General features: G+C 37.3%; 1 protein-coding gene across 1 annotated transcript in view; it reads left to right on the forward strand.

Annotated features, from left to right (window-relative positions):
- LOC121299102 (GRAM domain-containing protein 2A-like) overlaps positions 1–16173 on the forward strand; it is a 40168-nt gene that overhangs the window by 2870 nt on the left and 21125 nt on the right. The window lies entirely within an intron of this gene.

The following is a 16173-nucleotide window of genomic DNA, read 5'->3' on the forward strand; positions in this document are numbered from 1 at the left end:
GTGCAGACTCAATGTGTCTGTCTCTTATCTGCAAGGCCAGCTGTTCTTCCTTTTCAAAGGGGTGAAACACATCTGCTGATTTCTAGGTCCTATGGAATATTAAGCAGCAGGAATGTGAATCGGTGAATTATCTGTAATACTTTTGTGATGACTGGTTCTAGGGTATTGATATAGCTATCCCCATTTTTTCAATGCTGTTTCACATTTTCTGGCCGGCTCCAAACAATCTAACATCACAATCCAAACAACTACTGTATTTCTGGTTCAGACATGTAACATTTCTTAGACGCTATTACAAATAGTTTCCTGGAAATTAGGCGTATTCAGTAAAGTCACATGACTGCTTTGGAGAGAAAAGGCTCTCCAAGTAGCTTGACTGTTTGTATTGTACTGTACTGAGGTTACCTTGGCAACACATCTGCTAAAGGTGTTGATACAGGAGAAGGGGCGATGTTACCTGTTCGAATAATTCAGATTGCAGCACAGAGGAAGAGCTGTGGCAGCTAAAACATGTTTTAAGGCGGTTTTCCCAAATAGTACATCAAGAACCATTTTAACAAAACCAAAACCTAAAATAATTCCCACTGGTACAGAACTCCCTGCAGTGTTTGTTTACAAGAAACATATCACTACACTACCATTGCTTTATCTCTTGTTGACTCCAGCATTGTATTTTTCAACATAATCCTTTGTTTTGATATTTTTATTCATCGCCCGGGAACACATTTCTCATGTTTTACTCAGGAGCGTACGCCAGGAGAAAGGAGAATTACTCTTTGAAACATAATAGTGTACCCAGATCAAGCTCCCTCCTGCAACAACACTCACCTGTTCCCACAATATGCAATTTCAATCAGAGCATTGCTACAGGAGGCAGCATGATCTGGTACACCACAATGTTTTTAGGGAAATTCTCTTTTTCTGGCAAAGTAAAAAAAATATATATATATATATATATATATATATATATATATATATATATTTATTATTTATATAGTGCCTTTCATAGTGGACCACCAACACAAAGCACTTTACAAGATATGAGACTAGGGTGTGTGAACTATGCATCAGTTGCAGAGTCACATACAAGAACGTCTCACCCAAAAGACGGAGCACATGGAGGTTATGTGACTTGTTCAGGGTCACACAGTGAATCAGTGGCTGAGCTGGGATTTAAACCGGCTATCTCTTGGTTACAAGCCCTTTTCTTTAACCACTGGACCACACAGCCTCCTATAGTACCAAGTAAAAGTTGAAAGATATATTCCCCAGTTAATTTATGATCTCAACATGTGAATAAAAATATCACAATTTGGCTCTGTCCTGTGTTAAACAACACTCCTAGATTTACAGACAATGGACCACATCCTGTTGTGAGTTTTTGGTTTCCTAGCGGGCCTGTAGTTAATAAATCACACGAGTGAAGCTCACAGTACCCACTCAGTACATGGCATCGTTTTCTCTTAATTTTAGAGCCTGTTTGTTATTTTTTTTATAATGCAGGGATTTTACACTATATAAAAAAAGCAACTGTTGCCTTGAAAATAATATTTCTTAATAGCTTGACTCGGGGGAGGGGAGGGGGGGGGGGGGATCAGTAAAGTTATCAAAAGATGTAAAGCACAATTTCAATTAACATTTCTTAAAGTTAATATTGTAATAATTTATGGAACTGTCATCAGCAGTTAAGACTTGAGGACATTCTCTATCAAATTTGAAGATTACTAAAATAATAATTAAAAAAAAACCTAAAACCCAAACCCCACTGCATTTTATTTCCAGCTCAGTCAGAGATTCTACTCTTGACAGGCACTGACGCGATCACATCCTAGCTCAACAAAACAGACCTTTTAAAAGGTACGCTGAAAACACTTGTTGCACAATTTCTCTAACTTTATGTCTTTGGAGTTTACCTACTTGAGAGTCGGTTTACTTCCTTTTACACTTAACCAGCCCTACACTGAAATAACCCTGGCTTAAATAAAAACAGTACATTTATTTGATTATATTTCTGTTTTATTTAAGTTTTTTGATAATCTCCACACTTGACTTAACTAATAGGATGAAATATTTAAAATAAAAAAGAAACATGGTCTGGTCTATTGGTATCCACTTTGGCCAGGACTAGAAGCAGATTGTACTGCATGTTCGGAGACAAGTAAACCCTGTTAATCTGGCCTTACACCAGCTGTTTGAAACCCTCCCCTTCAGCTGCCATTCTTGTACCGTACCTTGCAATGAACATGGTAACGTTCCGAAGGTGAGCGAAATACATCTGTAGCAGATACAGCATCTGCTACCGACCCATAACATTTTAATATCTATCTCATATTGTTATTTTTGACAGGATGTCAGAAACTAAAACAAGCTGTGTAATTGGGAGCTGCATAAGATGTAAATTCTCTAGAAATGACCAACACAGAACACACGATCAAAACAAACGAGAACAAGAGCTCCAGTCAAGTCACCTTTAAAACGTGTAAAAAAACATTTAAAAACCAGAAGCAATCACAAAGCTTGATAAACATCATAAAAAGTGAAGAGTAATGCTTTACCATTCCTCTGGGCTTTACAATGCTTACCTGTGCGATATCATGCTTTCACTGTACTTTATTACACCTTGCTATGCTTTTACCATGGGAAACTTTTGCAGTATAGGGTGCACTGAGACCTTTTCTCTATTTCTGTGATTCTACATTTGGATTTTTAACAAATATTCAGCTATGTAAAAATCATCACAATAGGAAAAATATAGTGTAAATTTGTTATCCGGGGAAGTACTGTATCATACATTTGAATGAGTCCAGCTGACATCTTTAACTGTAGAAAGGAACATTTCAGCGTTGCAAAATTCAAATGTTAGACAACACTGAATTCAGCACTGATCACTGTCTGCTTTCCTTCAATCAGGGGCTCAGCTTGAGTGCAGCACTGTCTGCATCCAGCCCGCCGCCTCCTCCTCCACACTTTTAACCCCATCATGACTGGGAGCACATACTGTAGATACAATGTCATGTGTATTCAATCTTTTTTTTTTTTTTTAGTAATGTAATGATGGTCAAATTGAAGGTTACCTTGTGGCATGACTTTGATTAGTAAATAAACTGCCGGTAGTTGAGTAGTAAATGTTTTGCAACCCAAATAATGCGGCAATAGGCAAATAAATTTCCAAATCCATTTCAATCTGGACGTCTACACCTTAACCATAATACCCAAACATTATCCTGCCTTTCAAAATGTTAGCTTCCTGTTTTGTGAGGGAAGTATTTCAGACTTTTCAACCACATTCCTGGATAAATCGAACAATGTTTTGTAAAAGACCACAAAACAATCTATCAGTCTGTTTAGATATTTGTGTAGCTCATAACAAAGGTGCTATCTCACGTGATATATATATATATATATATATATATATATATATATATATATATATATATATATATATATACACACACACACACACCCAAATACATTACCAGGAGTTTTGCAAAGTAATTGAACCTTACAGTTATCTTGTAAATAAGGGACAGTAGGCCCAGAATGTGACAGTCGCACCCATGCATGGATTTTTTGTTTCTTCGGCACATCAACAAGTTTGTGGAAAGCTCTAGTCTCCATTCAAAGTAATGGCTTGTATCTGATTGCAAACGTGAGGAAAAATTTACTAAGCTGCATATTCCAGTCAGTGTGAGTAAAGTTATATACCTGAAAGACTTTACTCACGCTGATATTGTACTGTATTATGATTTGATACAAAGATAACAATAATAATTTCACCTTGTAAAATAGGCAGACATACCTCTCAAATGCAGCAAAACTCACCTCAAGGTGTTTGAAGCTAGTCAGAGTTGACTGCCATTTGTATTAACATTGATTTAGTGAATTTACACTGAAATTACTAAATCTGGGTGGCCAGCCAGTACATTTGTGTAACATTTTCCATTGCTGGTCTCCAGCACAACAATGTTTCAATTGGAACTAATAAATAACAATGTATCCTACCACAATAAGATCATTGGTTATATCATGATAATTTTGGTCCATGTCAAAAGCCCTGCAGTATCATACACCATGCTCTGCTGAAAATCCCAACTTCTGTTGGTAAATTTGCTGGCCTCTTACTGGGTACTCAGCCAGTATAGAAAATCCTAGACAGGCTTAAAGGGAATAGATATGGAGGAAAGACATAAAACAGCTAACCTTAGAACTTAAAAGGACTCGTTTAACCAGCTCCTGACCAGCACCATCTCTGGTGAACCACCACCAGGAGCTGAAACGCCGTCTCTGAGCAGCACACACCAGGCCTGGTCACTGCTGGAATTTTCCACAGGGGTACTCTGTGCATATGGCATATATTGTATACATATGTTTACTGTCGTATATCATTTGCAGCATGTGTTTAATTGTATTCATATGATACACAGTATATAAAGAAAAACTATATTAAATGTACTTACTTGATTATATTTTAGACATATTGTATAATGTTCGACTCGGTGAAAAAAGTATATATGCGGGACTACACAGACACTCAAGAGTTTGTTTAGCATAAGGTAAGTATTGAGAAAAATTTCAGTGCAAAACAAATAAATTTTATTATAAGTGATATCATTTTAATATATAGGCCTACTACAAACAGTGTATGTCTATTTATATTTAGCATATTGTTCACATGTACTTTGGAAAATGTGAACACATAAACCGTGCGTGAATTTCTAGTAGTCTAATACTAACAACATACCTTAAAAATGCCGCGTTTGTAACGCCACCTCCTAGTCAAATCCGTTTGCGCAGTGACCCTAAACTCCTCCTCGCATTGCCTGCCTGGATGTGTTGACAGCTCTAGAATTCCAAATCCTTTCCAGCTGTGACTGGCTGAATCTCCGCGAGAATGGTTCTGCACTCCTGCCGTCTGCCCCTGTGCAATCCCGGGAAGAAATGACAGCGCCGGGAAAACGCAAAGACGCTCGTTCTGTGCATTGAGAAGGTACTGTATCAAAAGTACATAACTCGCTTCAGCTAAGAAGATGCTGTTCTCTCTCTCTCTCTGTTACAAATGGATGGATTCACGGGGTTTGCAGCTTTGCACAGTGCAGACATACTCATTCTATTTTCAAGTTAAGACGCTCTTAAAATCTTTTGCATTTTTATCCTGTCCTCTACAAACCAAAAATGAATACCGTAGTGAAGGGGGCGCCCTGCATACGTGTCACGAAATTAATATTACATAACGCAGACAATAAATAACACAAATAGAGTAAAACACCATTACAACGAGAAACTTTAGATTTATATGGCACATACAACAAGTGACATCGTTTAATGCTGCTTCTTTTTCGAGGTTAACGATCCAGTTGCATATCTGCGCTATGCTGTTACTTTTTTTAGATGGGTAGAGACGCGGTTTCATATATAAAGCGGTTTTGTTTACTCTGTTTTGCAAATTATTTTGTCGCAGCCGGAAAAGCTGTTGAATAGAGCCTTTGAATAGCGAGTATATCGCCCTTCCAAAAACATACCGCACTTTTTAGTATTTTGAGCATTACTAGTAAACTTTTTTTTTTTTTTTTTAATGCAACCAGAATACCGTAAAATGCAGAATATTCTGCAGCTTTTCGAGTTAATGCGTCTAAAACAGTCAACTAGATCTGTCTAGATACTTATTTCTAGTAGTAAGTAGTATATTCACTACAAACTGATTATTATTATTTATTATTATTATTATTATTATTATTATTATTATTATTATTATTATTATTATGTTTACTAAGTACAATTTTAGAGGGGGGGGAGTGAAGAGTTGTAGCAGGCTTTAGAACTGGTTAGTAATACAGTGAAGGATGGTGTTGGTACCAGAGTTGTAATGACTCGACTCGAGTCCCTGCAAGCAAAGACTCCACTTGACTCCCTGCTCAAAAGACGTAACTGGACTCAAGTCACGCAAAAAAGTCTCTATTTGACTCAGTCATTGTCTTTATAATAAAATCAGTAACAAACTTATTTCATTTTCAGTACATGCAGCCCCTCTCTAACACACACAGTCATATTGTCATTTTGCACATAAACAGGTTCCTGCCATGGTTGTTAAGACCATTGCAAAGGAAATAGAATTGTTTGTATTCTGTCTATTTATTTATGGACACCATCTCTTAAGGGAGTTGGTGCTTTGTAGCTATTTTTAAATTCCCCTTTAAATCAAATTCTGAATACAACATTGTTTACAGTACACTACAGTACAGTTAAACTAATAAACACTACAAACATTTGGAAGTTTACCTAAACTAATTAGGTTGTCCAAGGTCAGTGCTAATCCGGGTCTGTGAAACTAGAGGTTTATGTCTAAAGACTTTAACTAAGGCTTTTCAGTACAGTATTATGTTTTGTTATGCCATTTGATACATTTTTATTATGTTTTGTGCTTTTGTGAAACAGTATCTGTTATTTAAAAATGTCTAGTTGACATTTAATGGAAAAAGACACTCCATAGCTCAGCTTACACTAAGAGGAGAGTTATGTAATGCAGATTCTATGTTACCTGTGAATTATATAACACTTTGCCTCAGTTTCTGTGTTTTTCTATTTGTCTCCTATGTGTTAAAGCCTGTAAGTAATATCTCAACATGAAATTAAATGCCACCAAATTTCCTTTCATGTGGTTAATATATCTGAAACAAGACTATAAGGGGAGTGTCAGTGTTGAGAAGTGAGAAAATATTAGATATGTTCTTTGTTTTCTGGTATCATTCATTACTAAACACCCAACCCAATTGAGTACAGAGAAAGGGGTCTTTATACAATTGCAAAATGTGCTTATAAATAGATCAAGGAATCAAATTCACTAAAATGGAAAGATGAAAACAAAGCAGAAACCGTGGACTTTTGATGGTGAATATGAGTGGGGCAAGTATGACCACATTATTGTGCATCCTAATTTTTGTATTTAACAGTTTTTTTATGTATAGATTGCTAATCTCGTGTAAAACTAATCTGATTAAATCAAGATATATTGAACAGTCAGAATTAGTGCTTAATTTGTGCTGGGGCTTGCCGGGCATGCAGAGTCATATTCCCGGTACCTCTAGTTAAAAATCTCATAAAATGCTTTCTTTTTAAATTCTCAATACAGTTGTATCAAGTCTTCAAGTTCTTGCTTGAGCGCTAAAGAGAGACAGTCCACTGCCACGTTTGTAGCCTACTTTAATTACTTTACGATTTCAGCTCGAGTGCCTTTAAGTAAGATGACACTGCAGGCTGCAACTGTATTGCACTATTTGGTTTGATTCAATGAGTAGACACAACAAAATATGAAAGCTGAACATTCATTTCAACAAAGAACAACAGCTTTTTAATGAAAAAAATATATTGTAGCCTGCTTCAATAGAAACATTAGCCTGCTATATTATATTAAACCAAAACAATAAAAAAAAAATAACAATCTGGTTCTCTTACCTTTTTCAATGAATATTATAATTAATAGAGAATAAAAAAATACTAAGAAAACAGCTACCTAGCCTAAGTTTAATTAATCATTTTTGTAACCTGCCAGTGGCTTCTGTTGCTTTCACATCGCTGATAATAGTGCAGACTGTGGAAACCAATGTTCGTGTTGGGGTGCGTATTTTTTTTTTAATCAATGTCCTCTAAGTTCCTTTAAATTAGTTTTTGTTTTTTAAACCATTTAAATGCAAAACCATAACAAAACATGTATAGAGGCTTTTTTAAAAATATATTTATTACTTGTCCTGAGGTTGCATTTAATAATTTTTTCTGCACGTACTACTACTTTGTATATGATGTAGAGTAAGTGAATGTAAACATCTAACACTAGTACATGCAACACTCTTTCAAATAAACGTGTTATGACTTTGAATGTGCGGTTCTTAAGGACTGTATTATTGTCATTGCTTGCACCCCGACACCTCTTTCTTTACAAATTAAGAACTGGTCAGAACTAATGACTCAAAGTGACTAGAGCCACAGTGTTGACTCGACTCAAGCAGTTTAGTGACTCGACTCGAGCTTGGCATGTCAAAGACTCGACTCGACTCGAGCTTGGCATTTCAATGACTCGACTTGACCCGAGTCTTTGCTCCCCAATGACTTGACTCCAGTACCGATTTTGGTGACTCATTACAACTCTGGTTGGTACTACAGTACTAGCAAGCATGCTGAGCAACAGAGTAGGGGCAGTCGGAGGCAGACAAGCATAGTGGGAGATTCAATTGTAAGGCATGTAGTCAGGAAGGTTTGCAGAAGGGACAGAGTAAACAGGAGTGTTATCTGTTTCCATGGTGCCAGAGTTGAAGATTTGATCGACAGAGTAGATCTGGTCACAAACGGGGCAGGTACAGAACCAACAGTGATTGTCCATGTAGGGGCAAATAACATACGTGAGACGAGGTCAGAGGTATTGAAAGAGAGGTTCACTGAACTCGCTGTCAGGCTTAAAGAGAAAAGCAGTCAAGTAATCTTCTCTGGGGTGCTTCCAGTTCAGAGAGCAGGGAGGGAGAGGCTTGGCAGAGTAATTGCTTTAAGTATATGGTTAGAGAATGAACGCAGAAGGGAGGGTTTTGGGTTTGTAGATAACTAGAGCACTTTTTGGGGGGTAAGCAAGCTTTACAATAAGTATGGCTTACACCTCAATGATATTCTGGCATGGAACACATGGAAAGGATTTAAACTAGGAACGGGGGTGGGGCTAAAGGCTAAATCACCTAGAATGAAAAATGAAATGCCTGTGTCTAAATGACAGAAGCATTAAAAATGCATTGTTAGAACTAGAAGCACACATGTCAGCATAAAAGTATGATGTTAGAATCAAAACGTTGAAGTTGTTTTCTACTGATGTATGTTACAGGGTCCCAGGTCGCAATAGAAATGATAGCACATTATTACATGAAGCAATGAGAAGTGCATGTAGGGACAGGAATACTGTAATCATGGATGATTTCAATGTTCTCAATATAAAAAAATCCAGTGGGGTGTGATACTGTACAAACTGTACTGATTGATGCAGTAAATGCTTGCTTCCTGACCCAGTGTGTCTAAAACACAACCAGGGACAGAGCAATTCAATTTCTATTGAATCAGGTGACGTTCCTGAGGACTGTTAGGTTGCAGACATTGTGCCAATATTTTAAAAGGGGTTTTGTGAAAAGATTAGTTTGCTGTGCATTGCCTCAATAATACATCCTGAAAGCACATGTGTTGATCCGGTAGGTAAAAAGTGGGGTGCCGATTCATCTTGCAAGCTGCAGAATTGACAAGGACAATGCAATACATTTAGGCTTCTGGAGCCAAGCAGAAAGAGTGACTGTGGTCCTCTCACTTGACCCAAGCAGCTGGATTTGGAACTACGCCTCTAGAAATGAAAGGCTGCTGTGTTCTAAACCACTGCTCATCTAACACAATTTCCTGGTAATTGTGGAAAGACAGTTTGATAAGTAAGTAGGATTATGGATAAAAAAGAGGCTGTAGTTTGTAACTGCTGGTAAATTTCTTTGTACATACATAGCTATGAACATAAAGTGCTTTATGTCAACTGTGATGTGATGTTAGTTTATATAAGCATTTAAAGTGATCTTTTTTTGTAATCAGTAGTATGTATTTTTCCCTGGTTTTATCGGCGTCAATAAGGCTGTGAATTGAAAATGTCTGGCACAGTGGGCCCGTCTGTAACTGTAGGCCTAATAAGTACCTTTTTGTATTCAGCAGAACCTCACCCATTTAAACCCACGTTTGTTCCACAGTTTGGAACTCGAAGTCAAAGGGCCATTCTGTGAGAATGTATGATCTGTTGGATATGTTCTCAGTGTTTACTGACCACCAGCAAGCTCAGTGTTACTCAGATACAGTAGTAAGTGCTATGGTGAATGAATACATTATACTAAGGAACTGCACTGCATAATTAATGCAGTCATTATGTGGACTTTTACAGCCTTAAAGTGGTTATAGCTAACTTAATTCCATCAGTCTTACATGTTGTGCAAAAACAATGTCCGACATTGTATTTTAAAGAGAGCTCAGGTTGCAAGTGAAAATAAGGCAAGCAAAACTGTGAAATTTCTTTAACAACATATCAGTAGGGCTTCTGATTTTCGGTTTTAACTGATAACATTTCGATTGGAGGATTTTAACACGCTCGCAACATTTAAAGCTGTATTACAGTAGTAGTAGTAGTATTGACACGCTTGTGGAATTTCAAACAGAATTGCGGCAAAATGTAAAAAAAAAATGCCTAAACACACAAAACCCAAGAACAATATTCCCGTGACCAGAAGGATTTTGTTGTGGAAGACAGGAAAGGAGAGAAGGTACGATTGAAGTGTGCAAGTACTGTCAAGTTATTATACATATTGTGACAGAAAAAAACGAAAGTAACAGAAAACAATAATCTCATACAGTATATAAAAAATGAAAGCCCCCCTCCCCCCAAAAAACTATGTACATATAACTGAAAAATAGCTAAAAATAAACACAGAAGAATTAAAATGAAAATACATGTTTACTGTATAATACATGCTTCTTTCAAAATGTACCTACAGATCTGGCCAAAAGTTGTGCATCACCCTATAGAATTAACTTATTTTGCTTCATAAAGTTGACTGAAACCTGCTGAATAATGTTTCATTACAATACTGAATTACTTGCTGCTTTGTTTTCCCATATACTTAACAAAAAACTGACATGAATAGCGAATGAAGAGGCAAGATTTATGGAATTATTAGCAACAAAAAAAGAACAGGTTCTCATTTAAAGTGTAGACCAGGGGGATGTTTGAGGTTGAGATGAGTATAGCGTGGCCAGAGTTTGATGGTCTTTATTGAGATTTAGTATTGACACAGGGGTTCCATAGGGGCTTTTAATGTAAGCATTTGTCTTCTCTAGGAGGTTCACAATTCAGGTACTCGCTGGGCTTGCTAAGCAAAACTTGCCACCAGGAGGAGATCATGGTTGTGTTTTAGCTTGTCTACATTTTAGGGTTCCCAGTTGTTTTTACATTATTTTGGCCACCCTCCCAGTAGGATCCTCCTCAGTTAAGATCAGGAACTTGGCGCAGCCAGGTCTGCGGTCTCCTGACAGGGTAACTCATGATGAGTCGTGTCTGTGCCCGTTGTATTTCAAACAAGCTAAAGCTTCATTATAAGTCAAAACACCAGATCAAGGAGATGGCTTTGAAGCATTTCTCCACACTAAAAATATTCATGCGTCAACGTCTGACGAATGCAGCGACCGCCTAGTTCTAGATTTTACTAGATAGAGTACATCTCCAGTAGAAGCTCAGAATTTAAACAGTTATTGTTCATTAAGATAAAAGCTTTGTGATAAAGTTGTTTGCTTCGTTTTAAAGTTCATGGATATATTGCAATGAAGTCAGTCCTAATTTGGGAAATTGTTTGTCTCGAGGACCTCTTTCCAGTAGTAAATCTACACAACTTCATACAGCAACCGACTCCATTTTAACACCAAATACAAAACTACCAGCTAAAACTGTTTTGAATTGGGGCTCTCTCAGCCCCTGTTGGGATTGCTGGATGTCAGAAATCAAGATGGACAGTCCAATGAGAAGGACTCTGATGGTAAACCTGAACCGGCAGCAAAAAAAAACTTGTTGGGTGAACATTAATTAATATTACTATTAGGGAAATATTGGAAGTTGGAGAAGTTGTATAAATGGGAGAATGCAGCATTAGGACTTCAGTGTCCTTGAAAATAATTTGGTTTTAGCAGTACTGTATATTAATCTAGTTGTACAGTTTATTTTTTTTAATCCCTGTCACAAAGGTCAAGTGTGTTGACAAGCCGCATTTTCTAATTCTGTTTGGGAAGCCAGTCATTGCAGTGACATTTACAACAAGTGCCTTGCCATGTGAATATGATCTCAAACTGTCCATTTTATTAATACTGATGAACTTTACCAGCAATGAGATGATAATCTTGTTTTTCTGGTTGCTGGTACCCTAAAAGATCCCTGTGACAAGCTTTCAACGTAACTGTGCAGTTGTTCAATATGATCTGACATCCAATGCATTGGAATCTGGGAGTTCCGTTCAGCCCTCTGATTGGCTAAGACCCATAAGTTGCACGGTGCACCCAATCACAATACAAGGAGCACCCGTCTATAGCCAATCATATCAGTGTTTACGTAACAGGCATACAGGATACACATGGCGGTAGTCAGGGAAATCAATCTGAAATGAATTGTACCTGTTTTGATAAACTCAATATCAAGTTTATGAGAGGGACAATACTTTATGGCATTGTTGGCTATGGTAAAATCAGAATGTTTATGGGGATATAGTTCAGGTTAAAAATGTCTTCTACACAACCATATAGGATCCTGAATCTTTACCTAATTAAAAATCAACTGAAGACCTACAGCTTCAGGTGAGACCTATTACAGGTTGTTTAACTTCTGTAATAACTTGTCAGTTCTGAGCAGGCTTAAGGGCTAACTAACATTAAAAAAATAAAAAGCTTCATCTTGAATTAAGATCATCGGGTAAAGCATTCCATAAGCTGGGTGCAAAACCAACATCTGATTCACCCTGAGGGACAGTGAAAGTAAAGCTGTTCTCTCGTCTTAAGGAATATGCTGTAAATCGGGAAAGATTTTGTGGAAAATGACCATTTCGGCATTTATATATCAGAACCAACCAGTGATACCTTGTTCTTACAGTCAAACAAATCCGAGATGAAGTAGACAAACCACAATAATGTGTGAAATAATCACACTGAAGCACACGCATGTGTGATGTGTTTTACAACACGTCAAGCCTTTGTAAATAAAGATGTAGGGGCTGTTCAAACAAGCACTTTCTCTTTGAATACAGTGCTACAGAACAGACGACCTTATAAAGAACATATGAACGGTGTGTTCCTGATTGCAAATTCTTCCAAAACAAATGAGCAATATTCACTTTGAAAGTAGTTTGTATGATGTAAGGGTTTAAATGAAATACATCCTTTTAAAGGATCTATTAATTCTGACAAACCACACACCAGCAAAATGCAAAGGACCTTGTTTGTTACAAAGTAGGGTATTACATCAAAGCCGCTTATCCTAAACTCAGACATGTTAACATTTGCAGTTGCCAGTCCTTCGTTTACACGCTGGAAACTCATTCAAACCCAGACATGTTTACAACAAGCTCCTGTACTTTCCATGTGGTGTTTTTGTCCTCTCTTCGTTACATTAGGTTGGCTCAATATGATTTAATTTGTGGTGTTGGCCTTACAGCTGCCATTGTGACTTCACACTGACAAAGGGCTCTGTATTGTTCCCTGCTCAAAAATTCCCAACTGAGTGAATACACATGATCTCTCCACCTTGTTTAACTTGTTCAGAGATAGCTTGTTAAGTTCTCCAGAATTGAGGCACTACCCCTCTTCTTTAGAAGTTATTTTTCTTGTATTTTATACTTCATTTTATATGTAGCTGTTTCAAAGACAACGCTGTTGCTTCCTTGTAATTAATCACTTCAAGTCTTCTTCCACACTCAGTCGTCTAGCAGTAGTCACTCTGTGTGACCTGAAGCAAAGGTATCTGGGTGCTGCAGTTTATCTGGTGCTGTCTTTCAAATATTTGCATATGGTGATTTTATTGAAAACAGCAAAACAAGGAAAGAACCAAAAGATTGTAGGCACAATAAAAAAAAAAAAGTCCTAGCAAGAGGTAAGAAAATGGATTTGTAAGCATTTGATTTCTTTTTAAATGTGATTGACTGAAGCTGATTTACAGGTATACTGCCTTAATGAATCACACAATGCCAGGAATTCCATATGCATGTGTGTTGCATCTGTCGCTGGTGCTTTATATCTAAACCCTAAGATGCTTGTCTGTATAGATGTTTGTCTGTTGGCACTTGACATGTTTCGCATACCCAGTTAGATATTCTCATCTGTCAACAAATAGACCCATGAAATGTGAACATTGAGCTGCAGTAACTTTGGAAATATTGGAAGTTTGCAGTTTTTGGCTGTTGCAAGTCAGGGATGTAAAGCGACATATGTTTATGATTTTAAACCTAGGTTCCCTAGGTGTTGCTAGTGTATGTGTGACATGCTTGTTCCAATTTGAGAGACTTGACAACACACATTAAACTGCATTTCTATAGCTGACATAACATTGCTACTGATTAAAAAAATGCTGTACTTCCTTGCATTCAAATGGACACAAAGATTTGACGTGGCTCATTTCCATGTATGCTGATTAATTCCACTAGCCGTGACCAGTGGTGGGTCAACAGAGGAGGCACTGTCTGCTTGAGAATTTAAAAATAAACGCGCTTTATTTATTTATTTATTTTTATGTAATGTGCAGCAGTAAATAAATAGCTTTTATGCAGTGGCAGCCATCCAATCCAAATTGGAGGTGCTATTAGCCAATCATATCCTCCCGTTTCTTCAGATAGCCTGCATGGAATGCCGAGTGTCCCCTCCCACATTGGTGACCATGGATACTAATACTGACGAGAATGAAAGGAGCGTAGCAAATGCCTATGAATTGATTAATTTACATTTTAATACATTTAATACAGGTGCTTAGACATGTACCTTGCTCTGGAACTAAATCGTTTCCTTTTTTTAATTAAATAGATATGTTTCATACAGTATGTACAGAGTGTTAGATCATTATTTTGTTTGTCATTTATTTAAGTTTTGCAAATTAAGTCAGTAGGATGTCCTTAATTTTTGTCTGCCTTTATGCAAGTATGTTAGCGATGTGGTCTTGAACCCTAAATCTAGCTGTATTAATGTTGTATACAGTGCATTTTTAGCAGGGATAGACTTTTGTGGGCTACTGTTTTCTTTTCTCTGCTGGCAAGTGGAGAAAATGTGTTTAACAGCCTTGAATTAGAGTACATTCTTAAGAAGATATTAAGTGTTGCCTGTCAGAATACAATAATAAGATCCCAAGCCCTCTGCTTTTTTCTGCCTCCCCATTTTTTGTGGTCACTGGTCATAACCCTACTGTATACAAGGGCTTTACATTTTCTTATATTTGACAGTTCATACACTTCCACTGTATCCTTGTTTCTGGGGATATTATTCAAAGTTGACTATGAATACAATTTATTGTATACTGTATACTTTTGGTACTACAGTACAGATTAATATTATATCTAATGCTACAGTTTGCATTAGCGAAGCTAAAGACAATAATTCGTATTAAATGCATGTTTAATTATCATTTGAAGTTCCACATTTGAGACGTTGTTGATGGGAAAAATGACATATAGCATTGTACAAAGCACAGTATGGTCTGAAGCCATGAATTACAGCCGACTTTCCAGTTTGTTTATAAGCTGTCTTGCTGCTTGGGCAGCTGAGCCTGAGCAGCATAAGGTTAAGAGCATCCTCTGCGAGGGCTGTTGTAGCTGATGGACGCCCAACAAAAATGTGAACAAATGAAAAAGGAGGCCTCGTTCTTTCCATACTGTTTACAGGAAATACCTACACGTTTGGTATTGTATCCATTATTTATGAGGTATGTCATTTCTGAAATACATAAACTATTTTTAAACCGTATGGTGTACTGCATCTTTAAGGATACTGTATATGCTTGTGTGGCCGTTTGTATTGTGCCTCTGCTCTACAGCTATTTTTGAATGCAGATAGGACGTAGATAAAATAAACAGCTGGAAAACCATCTCTTGTGATGGAATAGTACTAATACGGTGAAAGGCAAATGGTGCGTTGTGTCTTTAAAAGAGTCTTGGAACTAAGTAACTGGATTAAGGTAATTGGATTTGTAGCTGTCTTGTGACTCGTGGATGTTGTGTAATAGTTGTGAGGATAAATCCCTGCGCAGCTGAAGGTCTGAAGGATGTTTGTTAACCTTCAGAACCGAGATTGACAACCACAGAGCAGTGTGTGTGTGTGTGTGTGTGTGTGTGTGTGTGTGTGTGTGTGTGTGTGTGTGCGCTCTATGCTTCTCTAGTATGTGCTCTATATGCCACTCATTTACACCTTGAAGATTTTGCTTTGAGAGTGAGCCAGGAGCTGTCACTGCCAGTAGTAAGTCTTTTACTGTACACGCTTGTTGCTTGGAGGGGTCAAGCGTCTACTTCTTATCTTTTGTTTAATCAATTACTTTGATTGATAATACGGATTCTGAGAGAATTAGATTATGCGCTAGTGTAGTAGATCCTCTAGGGGCGAACAGCGCTA

Source organism: Polyodon spathula, chromosome 24 (genome assembly GCF_017654505.1).
Source record: "Polyodon spathula isolate WHYD16114869_AA chromosome 24, ASM1765450v1, whole genome shotgun sequence".
NCBI classification, from domain to species: domain Eukaryota; kingdom Metazoa; phylum Chordata; class Actinopteri; order Acipenseriformes; family Polyodontidae; genus Polyodon; species Polyodon spathula.